This window comes from Alligator sinensis, unplaced genomic scaffold (assembly GCF_000455745.1).
Source record: "Alligator sinensis unplaced genomic scaffold, ASM45574v1 scaffold281_4, whole genome shotgun sequence".
NCBI classification, from domain to species: domain Eukaryota; kingdom Metazoa; phylum Chordata; order Crocodylia; family Alligatoridae; genus Alligator; species Alligator sinensis.
In genome coordinates this window covers 811,478-824,779 of record NW_005842699.1, presented here as the reverse complement: position 1 = coordinate 824,779, position 13,302 = coordinate 811,478, and positions in this window count along the sequence as shown.

Sequence of the window (13,302 nt, the reverse complement as noted above, 5' to 3'; positions counted from 1 at the left end):
CCCGGGGGGGGGGGGGGGCCTCTGCCTGCTCGGGGGTAAACCCAGAAGTGGACTGGAACTACTTCCATTCCCCTTCTGGGTCCACTGGGAAATGCGCTGGGCCCACCCCGCCTTGCTTACCCAGCTTGGTGATCAGCCATGGGGGACCCTGAGTGCCCCCCCAGACCCAGGAGGCACAAGTTGCTGAGCTGGAGGAGTGTGGGGGGGCCCCCTGCATGCTCCCTGGTGGACCTGGAATTAGACTGAAAGTGCTTCTGGTCCACTTCTGGGTCTGCTGCTGAGCACACTGGGGAGCCCCCCAGCACTCCTGTGGGATGCTCTGTCTGCCCCAGCATCTCAGCATTCGCGAGCTGCCTGGTACTTAGAGGTACATAGAAAAAACATTTAAAGCTGTGTCTATATCGCTGAATCTTTCTGAATTGATTCAGAGGGTTCCAATTCAATTTGGAGAGATTAAAGGGCCTCCTGATTTGATTTGGATTCGGAGATTTGGCCACCAAATTGGGCCAAATCTCCACCAAATTAAATTTGGGACCGAAGCTTCACACAGACCTAGTAATTACTTGCAGTAAGGAGTAGAGTGGCCTCAGATCCCAGTAAATTAATACTACTCCTGTGCTTTAAAACTTTAGAGACCATGGGTATAACTTTCAATTACTATGCCAGAAAGTGCTAGCCTAAAGATGCCAAGCATGCACTACCTGAACCAGTGCAGCCACTCCAGCATGGAATGGCAGATGGCTAATCATCTGTGCCTCTAAGCAGAATGAATTAGCTTGACAAATGTAACTACATGACTTCTGGTTCTTGGGTCAGTGTATATGAACAGTGCAGCGTGATTTAGCATGCTACTGTCTGGTGTGGTAACTGAGAAGTATAAGCATGCCTTGAGTGCCTCTTTGAAAACATTTCCTCAAAGGCACCATTGCATTCAGTAGTAGTTGAGGTGATCAGCTCACTGAAGACAGTCTTCTCTCATTGTACTGCTTTCCTGTAAGCGAAAGTGTTTTTAGTTGGCAAATGAAATGCTTTACTTCCTCCCTGAACCCTTGAACTTATCAGTTATTGCCAGGTGGATGCTATTTTAACTGTAAACCTCTGAAATTCTAGCAGGCTTCTCAAGGAGAAAGCTCACAGTATAATTTACATAATCTTACAATTACAGTGTAGTATATGCCATCAGTATGCCAGTATGTAGTTAACACATCTTAGAAAAATGTAAGGAAGCTATGTACACTTAATAGAGATAGTTTTGTTCAAGAAATATGCTTTGTCTTGTGGTTTCCTTTCCCCACGTGTGTGGGTAATTTTGATAGGCTGTAGTTACTGTAATACTCCTTGGAGGTTAAGAGCCTTATCTATGATCTTAAAAATCTACACCTTAGACATATATTCTTATTATCTTCTATTTCCTAGAAGAAGAGTTAGAGCCAGATCTCTCATTGGCTTGTAAAGTGAGCCTATTCCACCCTACTTAAGTCTATGAAAAAAACAGTAAAACATCTCTTTTTGTAGAGCATCTATTTTGCACCATCTTAGCCTTAAAACTAAGTCACAAAAAGCTGTTAGAACAAGAGCCCACACACCTTTTGCATTAATGGTTTTACATAGGATCACGCATGGAACTTGGTCATGCTTAGGCATCTAAGTCAACTTAGACTAACAGATTGAATAAGATCTGGCCCTTAGAGTTTCTTTAAACCCTAATATTAGGTATGAGGAACTTTATAATCTTTATGGAAAAGAGCTTATGAATCCTGAATAACTCTCTGTGATTTAAACAGTGGTTTTCAACCTTTTTCCATTTGCGGGCCTCTTAAAAGTTTCAAAGGAAGGTGCAGACTGCTTTGGAAATTTTGAATGGAGGTGTGGACCCCTTTGAATTGTAAGTGTAGGTATTCAAATACTTTTGAATGATCATAGTCATCTTTCATGGACCTCTTAGACCTAGTCTGTGGTTTCCTAGGGGTCCACAGATCACAGGCTAAAAACCACTGTTTAAAATTTTAAAGATACTTCTCTGCTGAAGCAAATAAAGGTTCTGTGTTGAGGGCATGGCTGCCTTCATGATATAAAATTAGTTTTAGTCATTTTAAGTTTTAGTTATTTCCTTAGTATCTCTATCATTTACTGCCTTATCTCTCATGCTGCGATGTGAAAACTGCGATTTTTGACTTCTGTATGCTAATTGATGGTATACATATAAAGTATATAACTATCTTAATGCTTTAGGCAGTTGAATTTGAAACCATGCAAAGTCTATCATCATTTACTGCTTAATTATGAATTTGTTCTATTCACTGTGGCATTAAAAAGTTTAGCAAAACACAACAGGATAACTATGCTTTCTTTCCCACTATATACTTTGCCTATCGCATTTTAAAGAAAAAATGCTTAACAGAAGGGGAAAAGGAAAAAAATCATGCAGGCAAACTGTTATGCAAAAAGGGTCGAGAGAGGGGGAAAATAATGTTTTTGACAAATTAATTGATATGTACTAACTAATTATTAATAAAAAAAGTTGAGCTGTGATGAGAGCTTAGACAGTCACAGTCACTAAGTGTCATTTAATGAAATGTAAATGCCAGTTGAAGAATCATTTTTATGAACAAGTAAATGGCAAAATTTTCTGTTTCCCTGAGCAGAATAATAGGTGCTTACAGCAATCACATGATTAGTCCTAGTACATGCCATATACTAGGCACACACACACACCTTTAGTTTTAAACAATTTAGATGTTAATTAACTTCTTTAACATACTAATATATTTGACACTGGGGTGTCAAACATAATTCTCACAGGCTGGTTCCAACCTGCAGAGCCATTTTCTCCAGCCCACTGGGCCACTGGTGGGACCAGGAATTCAGGAGGAGAAGGAGTTGGGGGTGGGGCTCTTGATTCATATAGCTTCCTTTGAAGTGTTGATTTTCCTTATAAAAAGGTCCTGGGATTACTTGAACCCAGAAAGAATCTCTGGTAGCAATAGTGGGTAGAACTTCAGTAAGTATGGCCTTATTCCTTTTTCCTGGAAATATGACCTTGCACCTGGCATTCTTGAAGCTCTCGTGCTTGCCTTTGCTCAGAGCAGTTCAGATTGCTTTGAATCAGTGACCGATTCTTCTCTATATTCGTGTCATCTGCAAACTCAGTGAGTGATTTTTGGTTTTTTTTCTGCAGGTAATTAAAAAAATATATTATAAAGCAAAGCCAAGAACAAGTTTTGGGGAGAGGAGAGGGAGGGTGAAAGGTATGCACTAGAAATATAGCTGCTTGATAATTCTCCATGTATAGTTACATTTTGAAGCTCATCATTTAACTGGCTTTTAATCTACCACATCTTTCCTACATTGATTGTTTTATTTTTCTAGTTTACCAACTGAGGTATCAGGCAGTACCAATCCAAATGTTATCCAGAAATGTTAGTCTATTAGATCAATATTATTGCCTTTTATCAGTGAAAAACTTGAAACTGTGCCCCCCCTCCACTCTTGGCACTGCATCCCCTTCTTCCCTGCTCTCCAACAGGGTTTGTCCAGGGCACAAATCCTGTTTTCACTACTATGAAACAATATTAGTTGTTTCCTAAAAAATGCTGCATCCTCTTTGGCTGATGTAAACTTTAAAACATGTAGATTACAAGTAATAAAATCTCTTAGATTAGATGTGGTATGTCTTGGGCTACTCAAAAGGGTACATGAAAGCTGTATACTTTTATTTAAGCCGTCATGCATCTTAATCATTTCTAGTTCTTGGTAATCTAACACTTTTAGTCTGTTAGAATGTTGTGAGAGACCCATTGCTTATTTACTAGATACTTTTAAGTTTTTGCTCAGGATTTGTTTCAAACAACTGCATTAGGATGGTAGCTGATGCTACATGGTTTAATCCTAACCAACATGATATTATCTCCTGGAGCCAGAAGCTAGGTCCCAAGGCCCATGATGACTTTGCTAGTCTTCTGTTACCTGTATGACAGCCCTTGGTTTTCTCACAGAATCAAGCCCATAAAAATACTGCTTAGTTCCCTCACTGAATTAAGCCCTTAAAATATGCCACATTTATAAAGCTTGACATCCAATGTTAGATTTTCCCCATCATTTTTTCGTTAGACATGTACACAGATTCAACATTTAATTTTTTTATTTAAGCATTTAAGTCATTATAAAAAGTATTTTATATCAGATTTATATTTCATTTAAAAAGGGTTTGAATTTCAAAGGAACCATCTTTAATGTAAATAAAATAAATCTTTTTTTAAATCTATTTTTCTCAGCCCTGAAGGAGTATGATGGTGATAGGTTAGGGAAACACATGAAACATAGAGGAGAAGAGACAGCAAAATGTATTGCAGCTATGTAGATACAAAGAAAGGGAGAGAACTGGAGAAAAGGGATTGGGAAATTGAATGGACTACCTTTAGAGAAACAGGCGGAAATAGAAATTGGAGGAGAATACAATACCTATAGGTAGAAAAATGAAGACAAGAAATAGGAAAAAGAAAAGGAAAGCACACCTGAAGTTTCATAAAATAACACATCCTCAGGCCCTGTATGTGCAGCATTGATTGCTTCGTTTCTTCTAAGAGCATTTCTATGAAAACAAAATCTTGAGGGTTTTCATGTGTGTCTCAGGGCACCTCGGTGCTCTGCTCCTAGAGAGGAGAAACTGCCAGGGAGAGAGCCCTGGCAGGACATTAATGAGCACAGCTGCGGGTTGCCGGGGCAACTAATGTGAGTCAGCTGGCCTGTAGGAGGCAGGGCCTGGCCCTTATAAAGCCCAGGGCTGAGGGCAGGCTGGCAGTTCCCTTTATGTTGTTATGGCCCAGTGCCTTAGGTTTGAGTTATAGCCAGGAGGCTCGAGTTTGTTTGGCTTTAATATTACGCCGGTGGCTAGGGTGAGGCTATAAGGGGTTGGAGGAGGCCTCATAGGGACCCCCAGAGGGGTGGGGGCCCCAGCGCCTGAGAAGGGTGCAACTTGCGGGGTGTGTAGACCCCAGCCCCAGAGTGGGGCATTTTGGAGAAGCCCCAGCGCGGGCACGATGAGCCCCAGAAGGGGGCACTGCTAGGAAGCACTAGTGTGGGTGTGGCGATCCCCAGAAAGGGGGAGTGCACTTTAGAGGAGCCCAGCTCGGCCGGAAGTCCCGTAGCGGGCCAGGTTGTTTTAGAGAAGGCCCAGGGAATTTAGACCCTGGGAGAGAGTGACGAGGGCGTGGTGCTGCGGTTGTCCCTGAGGAGAGGGGATAGCAGTGCGGTGAGCCTGAGGAGAGAGCCTGGAGGGGGCTAGATCATAGAGGAGGCCCGGGAGAGAGGGCGTGTATTCTGACGGACCAATGTCCGGTACATCTGCGAGGCTTGGAGCGTGGTATTAGGGGTTGGTAGGAGCCACGCGTAGCCCATAAGGCTAGGATGCCTGGGGAGGACCCATCATACCGGGAGACCCCCAGGGGGTCCGGGAACACACGGGGACAGAGGTCCCAGCTAACCATGCCCAGGGAGTCGTAAGGCAGCCTCCCAACTTTATCTAACCATCAAAGACGTGGCAGGCGAGAATTTGAGGGGGCCCTTGGGCCGACTTGGCACGGTGAGGGGGCCGTAAGGAGATCACGGCCCTCCTGAAGGCCCCCGCCATGACAATGTGAATACATTAAATGACAGAGCATAGCCAGAGAAGTATGTGCAATATATGAACAAATCAACTTCTATAGGTTTTTTTTCAAACTTCTCTAAAATAGTGGTATCTAATTTAAACCTCTTAAATTCTTAGCTTTCTACATAAGCTATCAGGTTTCTCTTACTGTATGTAACTTCTTTTTTCATAATAGCCTTATTCAACTATGAGCCTCTTTTGTGAATATCTTAGAAGAGCAGTTTTGTGATGTTTGTAGCACCATACTTCAAAGTGAGAAATCAAAACGGTACAGGTGACAGTCAGCTGTTGATGAGCTATGTGCAATAACCTCAAGGATCTGGTTTCTGCTCACACTAAAACAATGAGTCAATGTTATATAAAAGCATTCAATGTATATAAATATAATATAATGTACAATATGGACTTAGGCTATGTACAAACATTCAAAAAGGCCAAGGAGGATTTGATCTAAGTTATGTGGTTTTCTGTAATCAGCATAGTTTAGATTGGGGGTGGGAGGGGAATCTTAGACCAGGTTATGCCATTTTTAAACCAGTCTGTGTGCCGAACTTCCATTCTATTATGGGTTTAGACCAGTTTCTGATACACTTTTAACAGTATAAGTTATCATCTATACCTGGCTTTTCCTTCCCCATTCATTGCTTAAGGAGCCTAGGCATCTATCCCTTCCTTAATTTTCAAGCACTGATACTCCTGATGGAGTCACCCAAGGGACCAATCAGGATATGAATTCAGGTCTTCAGAAGCAGCACCTTAATTCTAAAGACAGATATATTAGAAATTAATAACAGGGGAGATAACAATGGAAGTAGAAGCTTGGTATACTAAGTATTAGTGCTGTGTGAGTCAGCAGCGATCTGATCTGGCTTCGGATCCAGCTGCTTTGGATGGCCGTGATTTCTGCCTCAATCTGGCCAAAGCAGCTCCCAAGCTTTGGAGCCGCCTTGGAGATCTGGCCATAGGGTATAATGGGGAATCAATGGAAGATCTATAACTTTGTTTTTTGTATGATTTGGATGAAACTTGCAAGGATGGTAGCCTCTGCTAGGAGCATGAAGCCTGCCAAGCTTCAAGAATATCAGTGCAGGGGTTAGGGGGGAACTGCACCCCAAATGCTTGAAAGCAAAGCTCCTGTCATGTCTATGTGTTACAACACAGGGGGGTCAAAACTGCAGGGGTGGTAGCTCTTGCTGAGGCCACAAAGCCTGCCAAGCTTCAAGACAGTTGGGGCGGGGCTGGCGGGGGGGAACTGCACCCCAAGCTGCTGACAGGCAAAACTCATGACACAAATAACCCTGCGTATGTTAAGGCACAGCGGGCTGAAAACTGCAGGGGTGGTAGCTCTTATCGAGGCCACAATGCCTGCCAGCTGTGTGTGTGTGTGTCCTAGATCAGGCCTGAGTGAGTGCTGGGCCCTGCGAGGCCACAAAGCCTGTCTGCCAGCTGTGTGTGTCCTAGAGCAGGCCTGAGGAGTGCTGGGCCCTGCCAGGCTGCGAAGACTGCCTGCCAGCTGTGTGTGTCTCACTGGGGGAGTCTGTCATTTGGGGCCCTGCACCCCAAACTGCTGACAGGCAAAACTCATTATGTGGGTGGGTGACACTGTGTATGTGTGTTAAGGTGCACCCTTCCTGGCACTGGGGCTTCTGCACAATATGGTAGGGTGCCCCACTGAGGCCTCCTCCTCCCCTACAGCCTCACGCCTGGTCCTCCGCTTTACGTGACAACAGGTACAATAACTTAGCTGGCTTAACACCAGTAGCATCAGCATCAGCAGCATCAAAGGTACCCAAACACAACGGTCACAGAGCCTGTCATTTTATAAAGGAATTGACAGCAATAAGTAAATACGTTGTGTTGTGTTGGACATAAGCCACCACACACCATGAATAACATCATATCTTGTGTTTTTATGTCTGTGTGTGTAATATGAAAAAAATGGAGTACTTAAAAAAAAAAAAATTGTATCTTTGGAAGCTTTAGGGTTGAAAACCCCTTTGTCAGGCTGAGGAAGTACCTGCAGTTGGTCCTGGATGGAAGGAATGTAAAGGGGTGAGGGACAGGCTGGGGGAGTGGGGAGGGGGGAAAGGGGGATGTAGCAGCACAGGTAAAAGTGCAGAGGTGCCTGGGGTGTCAGATATCTGGCCGGTCGCAGTGTGTCAGAACTCCACTGTGTATATTGAGTACATGAGTTTCTGTACCTACTACCTAGAAGGCTGATGAAGTGCACTTCACAGGCCCAGCTTTGAAAAGTGGTTTGTACACTCAAACAAGCACCTAACCTCATCACCTCATCACCACCCCCACTCCTACCCCAGCCTGTCCCTCACGGCCAGGCCAGCCTCTGGCTTCTTTACTATTCCTTCCATCCAGGACCAACTGCAGGTACTTCCTCAGCCTGACAAAGGGGTTTTCAAACCTAAAGCTAGCATCCTGGGCAGCTAAGCTGAGCTCACTGGGAGCATCACAACTGTACTGCAACCAGCAAGCGTCAGCCCTGTCAAAGATGAGACAGGTCTGGGCATTCCCCATCCAGGACTTTGTGCTTGCATATGTTAGCTAGAGGTTATGGCACCTCCTCCCCGCCTTTCACCGGAGGATTGTTGGTTCTGGCATTTACGGGGCTGCTGCATCGCCAGCAGTCCCACCAGGCCTCCCTACCCTGGCAGGGTGCAGTTTTAGTGGTCATGCCCAGGACCTGGGGCCTCCTCCTTCCCCATAGCCCCAATCCCATACCTCCAAGTTTGTCCTGGCAGGGGAATGAGCTCAGCAGGGACATGTTCTTTCCCTGCTGGCCGGTAATGAAGTTAGTACCCCCTCCAGCTGAGAGCGAGACATTACTTGGCTTTTCAAAAACTCAAAAAAGCATGCACTTTAACTTAAACATTTATTTAAGGGAATAGGGATAGGACTAAACATACATTTAACTGCTTTGTTAACCATTTCTGTGTGTGTGTGGGGTGTGTTTTTTGTTTTTTGTTTTTTTTTTCCCCTCTCCCCCTCTATTCCCTATAGACAAGCATAAGCGAGCTCAAACTTAGGATAAGCTTTAACATTTTTATTTTGGTAGCAAGTTTTTGGTTTTGGATATCCACTGTTTTATATTGTATTATTATTAGGTTTGTATTGATTCCGACTGTTGTATATTGTATTATTATCATTTTTGTATTGATTTTTATTGTTTCATATGATATTGTATGGTTTAGACCTGTGTTTGTAAGTGAACCAAAGTAATGTCAAGTCTCCATCTTGTGTCCCCTGTGTCGCAACTGTATGATTCACGTATCCCTCCCATGTAAATTGGTTCCCGGATGAATAAGAGTGATTGTGAATGATTGAAATACAATGGTAGCAGGCCTCTACTGAATGGCCTGTAACGACTGGGCCATCATCTCACATTGATTCATCCAGGAACCACGGACCTCACCCAGGAACAGAGACAAGAACCCAGCATTTGAAAGACAAAAGACCCTGCAGAACCAGCAACTGTACCATTGTCTGTAATGGTGGGCTACACCCAAAACTGCACACCCCTGCACGGAGCACACATGCTCAGTACACTAGGAGCTGACCCTTGCCTGGGCATATCTCCTGTCACTAGGGTCGCACAAGTTCTACTCTTATCAAAAGGGGCAGTGAAGACAGACCCAGTGGGATGCCCTCTCCATCTGGACCAGCACCATGCCACACCACCTATCCACCCAGAAGCCCTGCTGGTGACCCCTTTCTGGACAACAGCTACTGGACAAGGACCGCTTTCCAGCCTGGATTGTGGTAGCTATCACCCCCCACCCACCCTTCAACCAAGGACTTGGACTCTGCTTCTCTTCCCTCTCCCCCCTGCCCTCGCTCTGTCTGTGTGTGTGTGTGTGTGTGTGTGTGTGTGTGTGTGTGTGTGTGTGTGTGTGTGTGTGAGAGATAAAACTGTTATTTGGACCCTTAAATTTGGGTTTTGCTTTACTATGGTTTGGCCCTGTTCCAATCTCTGCTCCTTGCCTCTCTAACTTCTGCCTCATTTCTCCCTCTCCTGCTTCTGGTTCCCTGCCACTTCCAACACCTGTCCTGAGCTCCTCTCTGCCTCCAAACCCCGTTTCTTTGCCACTGTCTTATCCCCACTGCCTTTTCCTTTTCCCCTGAGCAACCAGGTTTCTGCCTCAGTTTCTTTCCTGGCTGTCTCCTCCTTGCCACCACTTATCTGCCCCCCCGCCCATATCTCAGCTGTTTGCCTGTTTTCAGCCCCAGTCTACCTTAAGTAAACCCAAGCCTTAGTTCCTCAGCCAGCTTCTCTGTAGTCTACCGGTTCTAATCCCAGTTCTGGCAACTCTCACTCTCTCTCCTGAACCTTCCCCCAAGTATCCCAGGTACCCCAAGCACGCACACACACACACTGAACCATCCAAGTTAGGAATTTACCTGTGTGTGTGGACATGGCATTGTGTGCATGATATACAAATTAGTGATCTGTGTCTAACTTTTGGGGTGTATAGTGTATGTGCTTGATGTGCTTAAATTGGTGATAGGTATGCATGTGCCTAGGCTGGTTTGAATGTGTATGTGCCTGAGCTGGTGGGGGGGGGGTGTGTCTGCACCTAATTGCTCTGTGTGTTTATATATGTACAATTGTCACACCCTCGTGTCTAACAGCACAATATTGAGAGTTGGCCTGACCCCACAGGGCAACAGTCTAACTATTGTCAATGAATTTTGCTTAAATAGTAGTGGTGATTTCATATTAGTAGATTGGTTTGAACCAGGTTGAGGTCTATAGTGGGTGCATCTAGACATGCGCTTTACTGAGGGGTGGACTAATTAGCTCAGCAGTAAAGCATCATCTCTACATGTGCTGGTATTAGGGAGTAGTAAACTAATTAATTCCACTGTAAGATAGTACTGTTGGGGACAGTACTATCTTATAGTGGAGTAATTTACTGCACTGAAACCATGTGTAGACACTGACTACAGTTGTAAATTGTGCCTGATCAAGCCAGCCAGCACGGAGGGTTGGGGAGCGCTCTGCCCCAGCTCAAATTGCTGCTCTCTCAGGCACATGTGTAGATGCTGTGCCTGGGAGCAGTGTACTCTGGTTCAAGCTGTTCTGATGTTTATTGCTTTGCATTAATTGCAGGTGTAGATACACCCAGTGATTCCACAGAAGAGTTCTATGCAAAGTCTTCACTGGCCTATACTGACTTTGCACTATAACAAGGATATGCATTGGCTATTGAGTTAGTGTCATGTACCAGGAAGATCCTCCCAGTGCAATGGTCGATACAGGTGATACAGATGACTTTATGCCTTTATCTCACTGATGCCAGAGGAAAGATAGTCAGGACTGGAGCTTCTCTGTGCTGTTCCAATTTTCTCCTCTGGCGTCTTCTATCCTGACACCATCACTTAGTGGTTTAAGTTGGGTCAGCTGTAAGCCATAGCAGTCTCTTCTTCCTTTTGTTTTTGTTTTAGTGTTATGTTATATAATTTGCACACTACTATATTTTGGTTCGGTAATAAAAATCATTATAAAAAAGAACAGCGGGCATTACTACAGATCTTAGCACTTAGACATTATTTTTCAGAAGAGAAGTTATGAAGAGTAATACCTAAGTAGTACCATAATGACTGATATAACCATTAAGCTGCCATGTCTTCCTTAGTCTGGCCATCTGGAAATAAAACTAAATTATTTTTACTAAATGTACTTTGATCAGCTGAATTTCAAGTACTTTTTCTCCTGTTGTATAACTAAAATAGTTGAAACCAGGAAATAGTGAATAATGAATTTCCACTACAAATTTCAGATGAACAAACAGCAGTCGGAAGTTGAGAAATCTAAACTTCAGAATTCACAATGACTTTCATGTATACAACAGTCATATATATATATACTGATAAAAAAATTCTATTTCCATCTTTTATTCACAAAGATGATTTTGGTGATATTTTTTTTTTTTATTGGCCCAGTTATGCTCACTAAGAAATTTTATGCCCAAAAGATTGTTCAGCATGTTTCCCAGCTACAGTATATACCAGTAATTGGTCTAATAGGAGATACCACAAAAAAGAATTTACTTCTCACTCATTTCCTGGACCACCATGGCCATGACACTCCAAACTTACTTTTTTCACAAAAGTTCATTATGAATCGAATAGCTTTTATTAAACCTTTACAAATAAATTAGGCAAACTTTTCCTACCTCAAGCATTTAATTCAATAGAAGGAATTAAGTTCTCTTAACTGGAAAGAATGAGTTGCAGGCTTTTTTGAGAATTGACAAATAAATGGTATCTTAAATAAAAAATAAGTACTGTAATGCCTTCTGTAAAATTGCTGTAAAGTCATCACGCTAAAGAGAATCACATACATATGCTGATCACTTAAAAAAAAATAAAAACCTGAGGTATAAGTATTTGTATATACAATTTGGGAGAGTATGGAATCACATTCTGATAAACTTTCCTAACTGATTATTAGGGAACAGTTCCTTTGATATATAACCCAAATGGCATTCGTTCATTTCAGAGTGGAATATGTAATTCACTCTTTTATCCCTTCCTCTATCCCCTGCAGTTCACAATTTTTTTACTGCCCTGAATATCATAACCCATGACAACATATGATAACAAAAACGTGAAAAAGTTATCACTTTTACTGCCTGGCAGGGGAAATCTGGGGCAGGGTGTGCACTGGTGCACTTGTCCTCCACTTTGATTCCTGGCTCACTCAAAGATTAAAACCAACTGCCTGGCAGTGGCAGCAGCATTTCTAGTCAGGCAGGGCTGAGGGGGTCAATTCGCTCAGTACCTTCCTGGTGCCATATAATCTACTTGATCTCTTCTAAACTCTTTATTCCACAGGTGTTAACAACCCTCTCTTCTTTTCAATAGTCTTGATGTCCCACCTATCCTTTGTTCAGCAATTCTGCTGTCCATTAGCTGCTCCTGGTAATGAATCTCCTACTTCACAGCCCCTCAGATTATTTTGAACTCATTTCATTTCATACACATTTCATAGACATTAGGGATGGAAGGGACCCCGGAGGATCATCAAGTCCAGCCCCCTGCCCAGGGGAAAGAAGTCAGCAGGGATTATAGGATCCCTGCAACATAAGCATCCAAATGTGTCTTGAAGGCATTCAAAGTGGATGCTTGAATCGCCTCTGGCACCAGTCTATTCTACACCTTGGGGGCTTGGACAGTGAAGTTCTTTCTTATGTCCAGCCTGAATTGGTTGCGGCGGAGTTTGTGACTGTTCATTCTTGTCATCCCTTGGGGTGCTTTGGTGAACAGACGTTCCCCCAGATCCTGATGAGCACCCCTGATAAACTTATAGGTGGCCACCAGATCACCCCTGAGCCTGAGCTTTTCCAGGCTTAATAGCACCATGGCTCTCAGCCTCTCATCATAAGGTCTGTTTTTCTGACCTCTGATCATGTGTGTGGCTCTCCTCTGCACCCTCTCAAGCTTCTCCACATCCTTTTTGAATTGTAGAGCCCAAAACTGGACTCAGTACTCCAGCTGTGGCCTCACCAAGGCTGGGTACAAAGGGAGAATGATGTCCCGGGATTTGCTTGAGAATCATCTCTGGATGCAAGCCAGCATTTTGCTCGCTTTACTAACTGCAGCATCACACTGAAGGCTCATGTTCATCTTGTGGTCAA